Source organism: Pelophylax lessonae (genome assembly GCF_965119305.1).
Source record: "Pelophylax lessonae genome assembly, chromosome: 1".
In the NCBI taxonomy this organism is placed as follows: domain Eukaryota; kingdom Metazoa; phylum Chordata; class Amphibia; order Anura; family Ranidae; genus Pelophylax; species Pelophylax lessonae.
Window position 1 is genome coordinate 835,598,707 of NC_138768.1, and position 19,358 is coordinate 835,618,064.

The following is a 19,358-nucleotide window of genomic DNA, read 5'->3' on the forward strand; positions in this document are numbered from 1 at the left end:
TAATTATGTATTTTTACTCTGTATTCCAAAGGCTGTTTTATTTTTGTTTTTAACATGTGAGCAGCAGCAGAGGACTAAAAGCTCCTCCTGCTTATGTTTCCCTGAAGACAGGCTGGGAAAGATCTGGGTCATGTGACAACTGTATAACAATTAGAAAAAAAGTACTTAGATTTTTTTTTCTATTATAGTAATTACAGTACCCAGTACTTGATTACTCATTTGTTTCATCAAGGGGAGGAGGACTGTCCTGGAAGTTCTGCCAATAGGAAACAAGCATGATTTTAAGTGCGTTAGGTGAAAATCCTCGATGCTAGAGGTTTGGGATGATTTACACCCTATAACAGCCTTTCTCAATCCTTACAACACAGGGGAACCCTTGAAAGAACTTTTCAGTCCTAGGGAACCCCTGCTGATTATTACTACAGTATAGCTAGTATATCTACATCTACAACTCATGATACATTAGTGCAGTGTTGCCAAATGTCTGTGTTTTTACGGGCAGTCAGGAAAACTGGGTACTTTTCTCCCGTAAATGCCCCTACCAGGAGAAAAGTGGCAGTGAAAAATGGCTGGGATAGCTTTGCTTGGAACTGTGCATTCTGGAATCTGGTGCCGCCCTAGTCCTGAGACCATACGAGTGTGAGTGTTCAGCCGTCGATGAGGGTGCGGGTCTGGTGGAGGCTGTGCGTGACTGGAGTGATGGAGTGGTGGAGACAGGAGGTGATGGTGTGATGGAGACAGGAGGTGAAGGAAGGAATGGAGTGATGGAGACAGGAGGTGATTGAGGGATGGAGACAGGAGGTGAAGGAAGGAATGGAGTGATGGAGACAGGAGGTGATGGAGGGATGGAGACAGGAGGACTGGATGGAGACTATGCGTGACTGGAGTGATGGAGTGGTGGAGACAGAAGGTGATGGAGTGATGGAGACAGGAGGTGAAGGAAGGAATGGAGTGATGGAGACAGGAGGTGATGGAGGGATGGAGACAGGAGGTGAAGGAAGGAATAGAGTGATGGAGGGAGGTGATGGAGGGATGGAGACAGGAGGACTGGATGGAGACTGTGCGTGACTGGAGTGATGGAGTGGTGGAGACAGGAGGTGATGGTGTGATGGAGACAGGAGGTGAAGGAAGGAATAGAGTGATGGAGACAGGAGGTGATTGAGGGATGGAGACAGGAGGTGAAGGAAGGAATGGAGTGATGGAGGGAGGTGATGGAGGGATGGAGACAGGAGGACTGGATGGAGACTATGCATGACTGGAGTGATGGAGTGGTGGAGACAGGAGGTGATGGTGTGATGGAGACAGGAGGTGAAGGAAGGAATGGAGTGAAGGAGACAGGAGGTGATGGAGGGATGGAGACAGGAGGTGAAGGAAGGAATAGAGTGATGGAGGGAGGTGATGGAGGGATGGAGACAGGAGGACTGGATGGAGACTATGCGTGACTGGAGTGATGGAGTGGTGGAGACAGGAGGTGATGGTGTGATGGAGACAGGAGGTGAAGGAAGGAATGGAGTGATGGAGACAGAAGGTGATGGAGTGATGGAGACAGGAGGTGAAGGAAGGAATGGAGTGAAGGAGACAGGAGGTGACGGAGGGATGGAGACAGGAGGTGAAGGAAGGAATAGAGTGATGGAGGGAGGTGATGGAGGGATGGAGACAGGAGGACTGGATGGAGACTATGCGTGACTGGAGTGATGGAGTGGTGGAGACAGGAGGTGATGGTGTGATGGAGACAGGAGGTGAAGGAAGGAATGGAGTGATGGAGACAGAAGGTGATGGAGTGATGGAGACAGGAGGTGAAGGAAGAAATGGAGTGATGGAGACAGGAGGTCTTTAGAATCTACAGAATTGGGGACATAACTTCTGGTGATCCTAGTGGCTACCAGGGATTTCCCCTCGCTTTGTGTGGTGGCTAAGGACCAGAGATTAAGAGGAAATCTCTACAGTTGGACATAGGTGACAAAAACTGATGGGTAGTAATGACCCGCCCTTACTATATCAGAAATATTTTTTTTTACCTTAATCTACCTGAAATCACATTCCTTATTGCATATTGTACTTGTCTGTGGGTTAAATACTGAAATATGAACTTTAAAATTGAATTTAATGCCAGTAAAAACATGGCTGTGCCAGTAAAAACATGGCTGTGCCAGTAAATGTTGAGTGTCGTGTCAGTGAATTTCAGTCTGGTAGGTTGGCAACACTGCATTAGAGTGATGGTCAGGGGGAAGAATGCTCCTTGCACTTGTGGTAATTTGAATGAATTACCCCCTTACAGATAGCTAAAAAGATCAGTGGTGTGAGTGGGAATTCATCTGAGAGGCAGAAATTGCTCATTGCTCAAGGTACCCCTAGCAACCTCTGGTTGAGAAATCCTAACCAAGTGATGGCGAACCTTGGCACCCCAGCTGTTTTGGAACTACATTCCCATCATGCTCATGAACTCTGCAATGTAGTTGAGCATCATGGGAAATGTAGTTCCAAAGCATCTGGGGTGCCAAGGTTTGCCATCACTGCCCTAGCCTATAATGAGTTTGGTATGAGGCCCTTTCATGTATAGCTATGCCTCGGATTTGTACTAAGCTTTGCTTTACATGAAGCTGTTACATTTGTAGATGGTGTTGTGCTGTTACATCGAGGAACGGATTAGACAAACCACTCACGGGAGAAACTAAATTTGATTTATTAGTGAAGCGAAGGGGACAGGGAACTAGTCCCTTGAATTATATGCCATCCAGATGTAAGGATATCTTACATAAATAACATCCAGCATACCTTTCTATAAAATGCTTATGGAAGCACAATCTCACATAACACACAGATTAACTCTGTTAGCAACCTGCAAAGCTATTTCACAGATGATTAAAAATTAATCATCATCCACCGAGAAAATAAAAAAAATTTAGAAAAAGAACCAATCATAAAAATTCTCAACAAGTCAAGAGTAGCGCTATGTTACGCCGCTCATGAAGCCAAACAAGTAGTCAAGGCTTCTGAGTTAATTATTTAAAGTGAACAGTTGTAAATATTTTTATTAGACCACAAATACATTTATTACCTGCCCCTTTATTGCTATTTGTTTTCAGATCCTTTGCCACGATAGAGCAATAATTTTTCTAATTAGGCAAGTTGTGTAGAACCAGATTTTATGTCTCCACAAAAGAGTTATTTTATTGCTATGAACGCAGAGGGTTTTATTTGATTAAAAGAAATCGGTACATGGCGTGGCGGGCTGCTGTGCTTCTACAGCAATGCACCGTTCAGACCTCCACTCAGTATATATTACCAGCCACAGGGCAAGCAAGCTCTCATAGCAGCCACAACCCAAATTTACATACGGACAAAAGGCCCCGCATCACACTTTCTGCTGTTGAATACCTTTATTTAACAAAATGACTGACCGATTATCGCCAAGTATCTCCCTCTTCTGCCTTTTGCTCTACTTCAATTAGGCTTTACAATATTGTACAGTGCTGTTCTCTGGAAAAAAAGAGATAGGCCAAAAAAAAAAATAAGGTAGAAATGATGACCGCTTTTCTTTCATTGTCCAATGACAGGTTGGGACAAGTCCTAGACCAGCAAGGAAAGGAAGCACCGGAAGGAACCCTTAGAGTCACTCCAGCACAGTACAGCTGCAAGAAAAAGTATGTGAACCCTTTGGAGTGATATGGATTTCTGCACAAATTGGTCATAAAATGTGATCTGATCATCATCTAAGTCACAACAATAGACAACCACAGTCTGCTTAAACTAATAACACACAAAGAATGAAATGTTGCCATGTTTTTTTAAAATAAGTACCCTCCCACCAAAAAGACACCAAAAAATAAAAACCACACGGACAACACAGACAACCACATGGGCAACGTTGTCAATGCACATTCCCACTCGTTCCCATGTGTATTGCACCGGTGCATCACCTAATACCCTGGTGGTATATACAAAATAAATGAGAATAATATCAAAGAAGCCAGGTCAGGAATATTTCCTGTTACTATGGACACTTCTTCCTCAGATTGTTGTAGCAATGTCATAGAGCACAAATACTGTATCTTGAAATATTGGGTTAAGATGGTGTGATTGCCAGTCCCCAGTTCACAGTGCCAAGAACAGACAAATTGCCTCCTGTAAAGGAAATCAGCTGTGGTAAATTCACAAGTGCTAGGTCCCAAGCTGCTGATTAAGCAAATATTTAATCCGTCTATGCAAATCAATGTACGCCTTCTGGTATACAAACTAGTCCAAGCTAATGTGTGTGCTTGATGATAATGCAGGCACGTATGCTGCTGCGGGGACACAGTCCACTCAAGTAGACAGTTTAAGAGATGATGGTAATGAAGGATAAAGTAAAACGGGGTTGCCCGGATGCTCCTTCAAAGTTTATTGCTGGCATTTGCTGTTTGGCGGAACTGGCTAATACAGCCGGTGGAACGCATGTTGGAGCGCAAAGCCCTTTGTGCGACTTGCATCAAGTTCTAAGACCAGGCTGTATGGTCTAACTGCAGTGTAGTCTACAGGGAGGTCTTCGTGAGTGGAGAACATACTCTGGCAGGGTTGCCTGGATTCAAGAGGACTACAAGATCTTTTGGCATGTTAGACAGTTCCATGGATATACCTATTACCTTTTTAGATTGATCTAATATATCTTATATCTTATATAGATAATATACATATACCTCTTGTATTGAATTGTATTGCAACCATACTGTCTCCCTCTGTTTTGTACAGCGCTGCACAAACTGTTGGCACTATATAGATCCTGTGTCACAAGTTAGCCTATAGTTTTGTCTGTATATTCTTACCTCCTTGCTGCAGTGCTTCTGTTTTGCCTCCCTTCACATGTGGGGTTTGGGCTTCTCTGTTCCTATGGGCGTCGCCTGCTCCACTGTGGGTTATATCCTGTTCCTGTTTACTTCCTGGGTCACCTCCCTGTTTGCTTCCCTATATATACACATGCTCAGTGCACTGTTCCTTGCTTGAGCAACTTCGCTGTTCTCTGAGCTCGCATCCGTGTACCCCTTGGCTATTATATCTGATCTCCTGTGTACCGACCCGGCTTTGTTTCTCCGTCTACGTTTGTCTGCTGCCTGTCCTGACCTCGGCTTGTCTCTTGGATCTCCTTATAGTCTCCTGTTTACCCTGCACACGCCAGCGGTCTCCACATTCTCAGCTGGGCCTACCTGGGGGCCGCGACCTGGTTCCAGTCTGCTGCGAGTCCATCCCCACCATCAGGGGCCCTGGTGAAGAAGCAGGCTGGGGCTTAGACTCCGCGCCCTGGGAAATCCTGAGCTGGGTATCTATAAGGGCTCACTACCACAGACCCCTTGACATCCAGTATATTAGTAATGATTTAAACTGTTTGCCTGTGTGGGTTAGGTGCAGCGGCAGTAATGACACCGAGGCCAAGTATGCAGAAACTCATTTATTGTAGAATCAGCAGAACAATCACAACAAAATGGTGGGGAGAGCGCCCGTCCGGGAACTCACAGTCAATGTAGCAGAGAATCAGCGGTGGTAGGCCCGAGCTGAAGACAGCACCTGGAGAGGGAGGGTGGCCGGTCCAACCCAACCCCACAATCTCCCAACCAACCTGCCAGATTAACTTGCGATTATCGCTAGCGGCTGCTATAGTAGCTTGGTATACATTCACCCAGCAGGGACGGCTGGCCTGCACCACCTGGAAAATACAATGTCTTGGCAGGAGGGATTCCCCTGTCCGTACTGTCTGAGTTAATGGCGTAATCATGCAAATTTCCCTGGTTGCAGAAAAAAAATTTGCATAATTTATGGCCTAAGTTTGCTTTGCAGCTAGGCTGTAACCAGCTTGAGCTCTGTTATAATTTTCTGCAATCTGCTGGTTCTCCTATGCTCAATTGAGTTGATTGCTTCTGTCTGTTACTCTCGAGGAGGTTCCACTAATCAGCATAGGATGGACAATCACTAAGTTATAAATATTTGTCTAACCCAATAAAATCCCTGAGGTCATTGGGGGCAGAGGTACGGTTTGGGGTGATCACAATGTTTAGAGCACCTTTCTGGAGAGTTTTTCATCTCTTGGGCTTCTACCTAGAAAGGATGTCTGCATTGAGTGTTCACTTTTAGGGCCTCAGCAAGACCCCAAAAAATCTAGCTGCCCTGCTGGAGTGTATATCTGGAGCGTGCTAGGCTAAAGCATGGCTGCCTGGAGTGAGTGTCTTTAAAGAATCTTCTTGCTGAAGAGTGTCATAAAGGAGCTGGGTAGAAGCTACTGCTGGACATTGCAAAATGATTCATTGTACAGAGATCAAGGTGTCTTTGACTGCTTTCAGAGGGTCAAGAGCTAAATTGACTAGAGCGAAATCAGCTGCTACTCAAGAAAGACTGTGACTGCTCTTACAGGGTCATAGATCTGCTTGTCTGCTCTCACATGGCCAAAACAATTATCAAGAGTCTGCTCTTAAAGAGTGTGCTACTTCCAGAATATTTGTGCTTATTTTGTGCTCTTTTTGGGTATCCTGCACCCATAACCCTCTCTCCTAGAACTGAGTTCCACAATAAATTGTAAAATCACTAAAATGACTGGTGTCCTAATTATTTTCTCCCCACCATGCACTAAGAACTAGACTTTGAGATGGGAATGCTAGTCTGCCACACTACTTAGGTGGTCATTCCGCACTGACCAAAGAGGAGGATTGTTAAACTTTATGTTAGTTAATGTTCAGTAGGGTGTAGTCAGTGTGCTTTGGATCCTATCTGTTTCAAACTGGCTATTGTGTGTGACTGTATTACACCTAACTTGTGTTTGTTCATAGCCCGACCTTTAGTAGAGTTGCCAAAAAATGTGTATACCCAAATGTAGGTGACTGGGATCAGACAAACTTCTGTACCATTCAATGGGGGAAAATCGTATTTACTAAATGTATTAATGTAGAACCACATAGACAGGAAACTAATATTTTATGGTCCAGTTAATCTGTGCTTGGCAGGTCCAGGGCAATAATTGTCAGTGTCAAAAACCAAAGGAAAGGGGATTGGTACTTGAAATCTGTGAGAGCTGACTTGAAATCTGGGAGAGTTGGCATAAAACCTGGGAGAGCTGGTATTTGAACTCTGGGAGAGTTGACTTGAAATCTAAGGAGAACTGGTACTTGAAATCTGGATGAGTTGGCTTAAAATCTGGGATAACTGGTACTTGAAATCAGGGAGAGTTGGCTTGAAGTCTAAAAGAAATGGTACTTGAAATCTGGATGTGCTGGCTTAAAATCTGTGAGAACTGCTACTTTAATTCTGGGAGAGTTGGCTTGAAATCTGAGAAAAATGGTTTAAAATTTGGGAGAGTTGGTTCTTTAAATCTGGGGGGAGTTGGTAGTTGAAATTTGGAAAAGTTGGTAGTTGAAATTTGGGAGAGTTGATACTTGAAATCTGGGAGAGTTGGCTTGAAATCTGGAAGAAATGGTATATGAAATCTGAATGAGCTGGCTTGAAATCTGGGACAGTTAGCTTGAATTCTGTGAAAGCTGGTAGTTAAAATCTGAGGGAGTTGGCTTGACATCTGTGAGATTTTGTACTTAAAATCAGGGAGAGCAGGTTTGAAATATGAGAGAGTTAGTTCTTGAAATCTGGGAGAGTTGGTAGTTGAAATTTGGGAGAGTTGGTTCATGAAATCTGGGAAAGTTGGCTTGAAATCTTGGAGAAATGGTATTTTTAATCTGGATGAGCTGACTTGAAATCTGGGAGAAATTGTATTTGAAATCTGGGATAGCTTGCTGGAAATCTGTGAAAGCTGGTAGTAAAAATCTGAGGGAACTGGCTTGACATCTGTGAGATTTGGTACTTAAAATCAGGGAGGATTGGCTTGAAATATGAGAGAGTTAGTTCTTGAAATCTGGGAGCGTTGGTAGTTGAAATTTTGGGGAGTTAGTTCTTGAAATCTGGGAGAGTTGGCTTGAAATTTGGGAGAACTGGTACTTGAAATCTGGGAGAGTTGGCTTGAAATCTGGGAGAAATGGTACTTGAAATCTGGATGAGCTGGCTTGAAATCTGGGAGAACTGGTACTTGAAATCTCGGGAAGTTGGCTTGAAATCTGTGAAAGCTGGTACTTGAAATCTAAGGGGGTTGGCTTTAAATCTGTGAGAGTCGGTACTTAAAATCAGGGAGAGCTGGCTTAAAATCCGAGAGTTGGTTCCTGAAATCTGGGAGATTTGGTTTGAAGTTTGGGAGAGGTGGTAGTTGAAATTTGGGAGAGTTGGTACTTGAAATCTGGGAGAGTTGGCTTGAAATCTGGAAGAAATTATATTTTAAATCTGAATGAGCTGGCTTGAAATCTGGGAGAAATTGTATTTGAAATCTGGGACAGTTTGCTTGAAATCTGTGAAAGCTGGTAGTTAAAATCTGAGGGAGCTGGCTTGACATCTGGGAGATTTGGTACTTAAAATCAGGAAGGGTTGGCTTGAAATATGAGAGAGTTAGTTCTTGAAATCTGGGAGCCTTGGTAGTTGAAATTTTGGGGAGTTGGTTCTTGAAATCTGGCAGAGTTGGCTTGAAATTTGGGAGAACTGGTACTTGAAATCTGGGAGAGTTGGCTTGAAATATGAGAGAGTTGGTTCTTGAAATCTGGCAAAGTTGGCTTGAAATCTGGGAGAAATGGTACTTTAAATCTAGGAGAGTTGGCTTGAAATCTGTGAAAGCTGGTACTTGAAATCTGAGGGGGTTGGCTTTAAATCTGTGAGAGTCGGTACTTAAAATCAGGGAGAGTTGGTTTTAAATCCGAGAGTTGGTTCCTGAAATCTGGGAGATTTGGTTTGAAGTTTGGGAGAGGTGGTAGTTGAAATTTGAGAGAGTTGGTACTTGAAATCTGGGAGAGTTGGCTTGAAATCTAGAAGGGTTAGTACTTAAAATATTCCATAAAATGGGAACACCCTTGAAAATGGGAGGAAAACCCAGAGTTGAGAATCCAGGCATATGCATTCCAATGAGAGTGCCTAACAAACTTCAAAGAGTACAAAGTTTTTAATGATTAAATTGGTTTATAGCAGGAAAAAAGCCAGCGCATTTCAGGGGTCCATCCGGTCAATCACCTATTGGACTGTAAAGCGCCTGGAAAAAGTAATCATACCCCTTGAAATTGTCCACATTTTGTCATGTTACAACCAAAATGCAAAAGCATTTTATTGGGATTTTATGTGACAGACCAACACCAAATGGCACATAATTGTGAAGTGGAAGGAAGATAAATAGGTTTCACATTTCTTTACAAATAAATATTTGAAAAGTACCTTTACTCTGATACCCCTAACTAAAATCTAGTGGAACCAATTGCCTTCAGAAGTCACCTAATTAGTAAATAGAGCTCACCTGTTTGCAATTCAATCTCAGTATAAATACAACTGTTCTGTGAAGCCCAAAGAGGTTTGTTAATGAACCTAAGTAAAAAGGAAAAAGCCCCACTAAGTGCAGTAGGACTCATTAAATTTATTGACCCCCCAATCTGGGCTACTCACATGGTAATGATAAAAACAGGCTTATCTGTAAATGCTGGTCCAGGATTGCCATGTCGTTAGTCCGCCCGCAGCACTGGAAAGGATGGGAGAAGCACCTATGTGGTGCCGGGAGCTGATACAGCAGACTTCCTTTATCAGCTCCCAGCATCACAGAGGGATTTCTCCCATCCTTTCCACTGCTGCTGGTGGACTATCGACATGACACCCTGGACCAGCATTTACAGATGAGCCTGTTTTTATCATTACTGTGTGAGAAGCCCAGATTGGGCTCAATAAATTGAAGAAGTCTTACTACATTTAATGGCGCTTTTTCCTTTTTTGTTTCCTCCCCTATCTCTTAAAGTCTCCTACATTTCTTGGAACAGCTTGCCCTAGTGTGCGGACTTTTGTTGATATCAATTGAACTTTGACAGACTGAGAACTTTTTGCTTTTGCGCCAATCACTTTCCCCCTAAGTGAACCTTAGTAACCTAACCCTGCTTTAAACTTCTTCACAACTTTATCCCTGACCTGGTGTGATATTTGGCCTTCATGATGCTGTTTGTTCACTAAGGTTCTCTAACAAACCTTTGAGGGCTTCACAGGACAGCTGTATATATACTGAGATTGAATTACACACAGGTGGACTCTATTTACTAATTAGGTGATTTCTGAAGGCAATTGGTTCCACTAGATTATAGTCAGAGTAAACGGGGCTGAATACAAATGCACGCCCCACATTTTGTAGATATTTATTTATACAAAATTTTGAAAACTATTTATCATTTTCCTTCCACTTCACAATTATGTGCCTCTTTGTGTTGGTCTATCACAAGGGTCTCGAAGCTACGGTCCTCCAGTTGTTCAGGAACAATAATTCCAATCGTGCCTAGTCTTGTCTGTGTATGTAAGAGTTTCATAATGCCTCATGGGACGTGTATTTCTGCAACAGCTGGAGGGCCGTAGTTTGGAGATCCCCTGATCTATAACATAAAATCCCAATAAAATAAATTTTTGTTTCTGGTTGTAGCATGACACAATGTGGAAAATTTCAAGGGGGTATGAATACTTTTTCAAGGCACTGTACATACAGTGCAGAACGAGGCATGGAAAGCTAGGGCTGGGACAATGGTGGGAAGGGGGTCGCTCTGGCCTCCCTTCTACTCAGCCATGGCTTTCTGTCTGCTTTAAAAGCAACTGCTTACACTCCGCACCCCAACATGTCAACTCTCTGCCCCCCTCACCCCAACTGCCCAAAGCCGACAAGGAAAACACAACGCATGAGAAACCACTCCCAGTTGCTAGAAGGCAAGAAAATGGCTATGCATGCACAGTGCACCCTCCATGCCAACTATGGGCAGCCAAAACAGACAGAGGTGGAGAATGGGAGTGCCATAGCATGCAGGGTGGTACGCCCATCTACAACATACATTAGCAGCAGTAGTGTGGGCGCAGTTACACATTTTAGTCCTGGGCACTGGAAGTACCTATCTTGGCATTGGGTGCAGGAGGCCATCAGACAATACTAGTGATTGCTCTTTTGTCCTGTGCTTGCATTTTATTTGGGTACAGCTTCCATAAAACAGGTCCTCATTAAAGTGAACCTGGCAATGCAGATCAAAGCAGTAGGTGTGATTTGGTAGCAGCCCCACCAGCATACGTATTTACCCCCCTTCACTTTCCTATGGCATTATCAGAAACTGTCACAGCTTTGTCTGTCATCCTATAATTCGGCCATGACAGGAAGGTTTGGAAGATTGCTGCAGCAATATATTTTATATTCAGATGATAAATTCTCTTTAATGATTTGTAATAAATATATAAAAAGAATAAATAGCACCTTTTTTTTTTTTTATCCGCCTGGAGTGCAGCTTTGACGTCAGTGTTCCTGTGATTCTACACGCTTACTCTGCAGCCCCGGTCACTGTCCCTCAAGTCCCATCGAGAATTCTCAGCCTCAGACGTCCTCGTGCCTCAAGGTGGGCTGCTTCATCTCACCAGTCTGAGCCCCAATAAATTATTACATGCCTCTCTTCTTCAAAGGATATTCTGCAATGCAAAAATTTTCACAGCAATGCTAGAAAATGTTACTGCCGTTTATAGGAACAAATTATTGGTAACTTATTCAGAAGTGACAGAGGAGAATTGATTTGAGAACTGCAGGAGATTTTGCAATTCTCATAATCAAATATACATCTTTTCCTTTCAAGCTGTCAAGTTAGAAACACAGTAACAGGTTCTGCAGTCTACCGGGCCCCGTGCAAGTCATTAAATTGTTCAACCTGTTCTCCTGAATAGGGCCTTTAATTAATGTATATTAGTACAGTAACCCTTGGATCACCGGACATTGCGGGTTTTATATTTTTTAATGCATATTGTGTGCTCATGTTGGGTCACTCCAAAATGTGCCACATCCCTAATAGAAACTACCATAAAAAATTCCCCTTGTGGTGGGACTTTTTAGGCACAGGTACATTTGATAGACTATAAATAACTCAAAATTTGAAAAAAGTATAAATTTATTGTAGAAAATATTGCAAGAAGTTAAAATATGGCAAGCTGTATACAATACATTAGATAACACGATAGATAGAAACCGCTGTATTCTGAGGTGAGTACCCAACGCGTTTCAAAGACATAAGTCAAAGCTCCTTCTTCAGGGGTAACCTTTAGGTAGCGGTCTGTAAGTGATCAATTACAGAGATAATTCATTTTGTGATATATACATGGTAACATTTTTATACAAAATTCTTCAAAGCAAAATTCATCAAAACAAAAGGGACAGAATGTCCACATCAATGCTGAAATAATTGAAACATTGGAACACTTACATGATCTGTTGTGTTGACCTCAAAGTTTAAGTTTGCCCATATGATATTAAAAACAGGTAATTAGATTGCCATCATGCCATCATGCCATCATGTATAGTATTAATCCTTTTGTTTACTCCATACGCCTTGCAGTATTACTTTTTTCTACTTTACAACAAGCCAGCTGCAGGATTTTTTATCTTGCAGTTGCTGACTTGCTAACTTAAACATACAGTCTTCTGAGGGTTTTTTTTCTTTTCTTTTCGTCTTCATTCGGCAGATCCTCCATTTCTTGGGTTTCAGCTATCTCCAACCAGCCTTACGGCTGGACGGCACATATTATTAAGGCTTCTTTGTATAAACTGCCTTGAACAAAGAGGTCATTTTGACACCTGTGATCAGCACTTCCTGATGTAGTGACGAGAGCAATCTAATTACCTGTTTTTAATATCATATGGGCAAACTTAAACTTTGAGGTCAACACAACAGATCATGTAAGTGTTCCAATGTTTCAATTATTTCAGCATTGATGTGGACATTCTGTCCCTTTTGTTTTGATGAATTTTGCTTTGATGAATTTTGTATAAAAATATTACCATGTATATATCACAAAATGAATTATCTCTGTAATTGATCACTTACAGACCGCTACCTAAAGGTTACCCCTGAAGAAGGAGCTTTGACTTATGTCTTTGAAACGCGTTGGGTACTCACCTCAGAATACAGCGGTTTCTATCTATAGTGTTATCTAATGAAATGTATACAGTTTGCCATATTTTAACTTCTTGCAATATTTTCTACAACAAATTTATACTTTTTCAAATTTTGAGTTATTTATAGTCTATCAAATGTACCTGTGCCTAAAAAGTCCCACCACAAGGGGAATTTTTTATTATAGTTTATATTTTTTAACCACCCAAATAGGAACTATATCTTCTTTTAGTTTTTTTAGCTTATACCTTTTATATATATATATATACATATATATATATATATATATATATATATATATATATATATATAGATACATACAGTATATATACAGTATCTCACAAAAGTGTGTACACCCCTCACATTTTTGGAAATATAATAGTATACCTTTTCATGTTACAACTGCAGAAATGACACTTTGCTACAATGTAAAGTAGTTAGTGTACAGCTTGTATAACAGTGTAAATTTGCTGTCCCCTCAAAATAACTCAACACACAGTCATTAATGTCTAAACCGCTGGCAACAAAAGTGAGAACACCCCTAAGTGAAAATGTCCAAATTGGGCCCAAAGTGTCAATATTTTGTGTGGCCACCATTATTTTCCAGCACTGCCTTAACCCTCTTGGGCATGGCGTTTACCAGAGCTTCACAGGTTGCCACTGGAGTCCTCTTCCACTCCTCCATGACGACATCACTGAGCTGGTGGATGTTAGAGACCTTGCACTCCTCCACCTTCCATTTGAGGATGTCCCACAGATGCTAAATAGGGTTTAGGTCTGGAGACATGCTTGGCCAGTCCATCACCTTTACCTTCAACTTCTTAAGCAAGGCAGTGGTCGTCTTGGAGGTGTGTTTGGGGTTGTTATCAAATTGGAATACTGCCCTGCGGCCCAGTCTCCAAAGGGAGAAGATCATGCTCTGCTTCAGTATGTCACAGTACATGTTGGCATTCATGGTTCCCTCAATGAACTGTAGCTCCCCAGTGCCGGCAACACTCATACAGCCCCAGACCATGACTCTCCCACCACCATGCTTGACTTTAGGCAAGACACACATGTCTTTGTACTCCTAATCTGGTTGCCGCCACACAAGCTTGACACCATCTGAACCAAATAAGTTTATCTTGGTCTCATCAGACCACAGGACATGGTTCCAGTAATCCATGTCCTTAGTCTGCTTGTCTTCACCATACTGTTTGTGGGCTTTCTTGTGCATCATCTTTAGAAGAGGCTTCCTTCTGGGGCAACAGCCATGCAGACCAATTTGATGCAGTGTGCGGCGTATGGTCTGAGCACTGACAGGCTGACCCCCCCACCCTTTCAACCTCTGCAGCAAAGGTGGCAGCACTCATGCATCTATTTCCCAAAGATGACCTCTGGATATGACGCTGAGCATGTGCACTCAACTTCTTTGGTCGACCACGGCAAGGCCTGTTCTGAGTGGAACCTGTCCTGTTAAACCGCTGTATGGTCTTGGCCACTGTGATGCAGCTCAGTTTCAGGGTCTTGGCAATCTTCTTATACCCTAGGCCATCTTTATTTAGAGTAGCAATTCTTTTTTTCAGATCCTCAGAGAGTTCTTTGCCATGAGGTGCCATACTACAAAACTACACATGATTAAACTGCCATTGCTTATTGGAGAGTTAAGCTGTCTGTGGAGAATGCTCATTGAGCAGTTGACCATGCTGGCTGGATAGAGCGAGGTCTATAGGAATTATCTCATTGCATAATGTGGTTCTTGAAACAGAACATTCATTTTAATGCAGACCTCTACAGACTCATAAGCCTATCTTCCCTGCTGTGAGTGGAAGGAGAGACCTGAGCCAAGCAGTGATGATTGGCCCAGCACTGTCACGTGGAGGGAGTCACATGCTCCACCAAATTCAGAAGAACCAGCTATTCCCTTCAGCCTCCACTGCTGAACAGAGGTGCACAGGAGTGAAGGATAGGCATATTAACGCTGGGCAGGAGCGGGATTATAACAAACCCTGAATAGGAAAAGTATTTTAAGTGTACTTTTAAAGTAACTACCTGAATATGTCTTTATATCAGCCTCTTGTAATCCCCTGTATACCAGTTTGGGAGAGAGAGGGGCAGCACTAGGAGGCAATCAGGCTTTGCTGCATGCACATGTGCTGACAGACAACTAGATGACGGGAGGAGAGAACAAAATGAGCATAACGGTGCCTTCATGTCATGGCGGTGCTGGGCTGGGGTGACCACATGGCTGGCTGCGCAGAATTTCATTCCTTTGACAGGTAAAACAGCTTCAACTATATTTTTTGCTTGATAACCCCAAAAAATTAGGTGGATGGATGGATAGATCAATGGACAGACAGATGGATGGAGGATGGATGGCTGGACAGACAAAGGATGGATGGATTAACAGATGGATGAAGGATGGATGGCTGGAGAGATGGATGGAAGGATGAATGGATGATTATTATTATTATTCAGGATTTATATAGCGCCAGCAGTTTACACAGTTTAAAATATAAAAGGGAGACAGTACAGTTACAATACAATAAAATACAAGAGGATTAAGAGGGCCCTGCTCAGAAGAGCTTACAATCTAATGGGGTATGATTAATGGATGGATGGACAGAGGATGGATAGATTGACAGAGAGATGGGGGATGAATGGCTGGACAGATGGAGGGTGCATGGACAGATGGACGAATGGACAGACGGATGGATGGATGGACAGATGAAGGCTGGATTGTCATGTTTCACATGCTTTGTACCTTTGAATGTTATATGTATTCTCATGCCCCTCGTTCCTCCCCTCCCCTTAGCTCAGTTTATCCTGTATAGATAGCTCCACCCCTTTGTTCATTTTTCTCAGTAATGCATTACAGCCTCATGTTTCATGGAGTGAATCACATTATGATCTTTTGACCTATCCGATGTTCATTGTTGTAAGATTCTCACAGTTTATGAATATAACTTGACAAGATCTTCAGGGTGTCGTCTGGATCGAGTCACTGTCTGTTAATTCAGCTAAGACTGAGGGTTATCGCTATCTCATCACAACTGTAAGTTTCAGAGATCACACTTTCCATGCTTAGACTGAAGAGGCAGAAAAGTCAAAAGATCATTAGAAAGATCAGTGAAATGTCTTTCATGGGATCCTTGCTAGCTCTGGATACACAGTGTGATTTTATATGGACACTGGAAATAGCAGCTAACAGACAGTGCAGCCATTACTACAAAAGGCCTGTAATGTGCCTGCAAGCAAATCTAAGCATAGCACCCATCAGCGTCAGGACCATAATACTGCTGCAAATGTTCATACAACTGTGCCATACAGTTTATACACTGCCTCTGTATGCATTAGCACATGGCTTTTTGTCTGTGAAATCTTATACGAAAGTCAAAGTATGTAAGAAAGTAAACCTTTCTGCAACTGCTGCCCAGGGAGTCTGAGCTCAGGTACAGCAGTTCATACATTTCTCTGCTGTTGGAAGAACTTTACTATTAACCCTTTCCTTGTTAACCTCAATGTTTCAAAGAAATATACAATGTGGGGAAACTAATACACAACCAGAATCAGAACTCCTTCCAGATCAGGAATTAAACCCTGAACCAAACAAAAGAGAAAAACGTTTAACAAAACCAACCTGGAAAGTGCAAGATAATGATAAAGCTGACACGGACGAACTGCTGTCTAATGTCAATGATTTATGGTTTAATACTGTTAAATGCATGTCTGCTCTCTCCCAACAATCTCATGAGCCATTACAACTAGAGGGCGCTATCAAGCAATTGAATGTTGCTTATGAGAGTTATCAAAGACTGTGCAGTAAATATACTGATCTCTTAAAGCGGTACTACACCCAAGGGTCATTGGAAGAATTAAAGGGGTTTGAGGAGCTCAATCTTGAAAGAGACAATTTAGTGGGCCAAACAAAGACAAAGGCAGAAGTTAAAGTTAAGGGTCTTAGAACAAGCCTCTAGTGAAAGTGAAAAAGTCAACAGTTGCAGGCACTCAGTTGTATCCTTTGCCTCAGATTCTTCACATGCCTCTCCAGAACACCAACTCCCTGTCACAGCAGCCGAAGCACTCAATCAAAGTCTCTTCTCTGCACCTACTGTACCTTAAGACAATTTGCTTTTATATCTTCCAGCACATCAGACTGCAGCATCTCAGCAAGCAGCAGACACTGGTATGCATATAACAGACTATCCACCTTACTTTGGCACTAACCAGGTACCTCCTCGCAAGTGCCCTATTCCACAGCTACAAACCAACATGTCAATGAACTTTAAGCCAGTCCCAGCATTAAGCGCCTCAGCACCAACATATGTTCCCAAGTCACTCAACGTCAATGCACCAGAGATCACAACTAACTCTGTTCCACCTGCAGTCATGCACCCAAAGTCTGAAAACACGGACATGTCACAGTCTGCCAAATACATGCTCCACAGAGAGCTCACTAAGACAGGCCTCACCGAGTTTGATGACAAGCCTGAAAATTACAGAGGCTGGAAATCCACCTTTAAGGCCCCAATGAGTGACCTAGATATCAATGCTACAGAGGAAATAGATGTGCTCATCAGATGGCTAGGTCCCCAGTCTACTGAACGCATCAAGAGGCTCAAAGCAGTTTATATTGACAATGCTGCTGCAGGCCTTAATGCTGCTTGGGACAGACTTGGACATACTTTTAGTAGCCCAGAGGCCATTCAAGATACCTTATTCAAAAGGTTGCAAAGCTTCCCAAAGATTTCTTCTAGAGACAATCTAAAGTTTCAGCTTCAACTTGCTAAGGCTGACATCAACTTACCTGGTCTCAGTTACCTTGACACCCCTTGTGGCATCACCCCTATTGTTCTCAAGCTACCATTTGGCATTCAAGGAAAAATGGGCAGCGCTTGGATCAAAGTATAAGGAAAAACATCAAGTTGCCTTTCCTCCTTTTTTCAACTTCTGCGAGTTATGCCCCGTACACACGTGCAGATTATCTGAAGACTTTTGTCTTCAGATTTACCTTTTCTATGTAGTGCAAGGGCCTGCCGGATTGCATACAAATTGAAAGTGTTTAGGTTTGACCTCATATTATATGGTTTTGGTAAGTCTGCAGACAAAAGTCTTCAGATAATCTGCACGTGTGTACGGGGCATTAGTCAAAAGATTTGCAGACACTAAGGATGACCCATATTCTCCTATGGTAACTGTAATCCTCTCAGTTCACCTACTCCAAGACATACGAATACACGTATGACACAGTGTGTCAGTTAAAGTCCTACCTGTGCCTGCTACAGTTCTTGAAAAAACTGATCAAAACAAACCCAAATCACCAATCTCCGATACATAATAAACCACACCCACTTAAGAAATGTATCAGCTTAAGACAAAAAAAAAAACCCCTCAGGAATTTTTGAAGAAATTTGGGGTTTGGTACAAATGCTGTGCCTCCACAGAACACTTTGCAAAGGACTGTAAAGCTATAATCAAATGTATAGAGTGTGACAGTGATGACCATGTGCAAGCTCTTCATCAATATCCGCACAACTCTACTACACGCTTACAAACAATCTTCTTGAGGCAAACCAAGGCGGGTCAATGTTCTCTACATGTACAGAAGTCTGTGGAGAGGGACTCTGCGACAAATCCTGTGCAAAGATATGCTTGGTTCGTGTATACCCCAAAGGTCAACCTGAAAAGACCATAAGACTGTATACTATTCTAGATGATCAGAGTAACAGTTCTCTTGCAAGAACAGTTTTTTGAACTGTTGAACATAACAGGAGATGCTCTACCTTATACCCTAAGCACTTGTGTCCGCATTACAGAAGTCTCAGGTAGAAGAGCCAGTGGTCTTGTAGTTGCTCCTCTGAATGACAATGTGGAAATATCCTTGCCCACTATCACTGAGTACAACCAGATTCCAAGCAACAAAGAGAAGATCCCTACTTCTGAAGCTGTCTTTCACCATCCTCACTTGAAGGACATAGCCGACCAAATACCAGCCCTCGACGAAAGTGCTGATATCCTCCCGTTACTCGGCCGAGACATATTAAGGGTGCACATAGTTCATTATCAAATCAATGGTCCAAATGATGCACCATATGCTCAGTGTCTGGATCTAGGCTGGGTCATCATAGGCAATACAAAGAAACCAAACTGATATACTGTATGTGGAGTCCAAGTGTGTCTCAGTCCCCAAGTATGTACACAAAGATAGAAACTAAAGGCCCATGGGACTTTGAAGAGAAAAACACTGGATGTTAAAAATACATACATTTATTACATGAAAAAAAAAAACCATACAAAAATACATTGAGAAAAAATTAACAATATCAATGGTAATCATCAGTAAAATAGAATGAAAATACATACAAAATATCATTCATCTATTTCTGACATTCCAATACT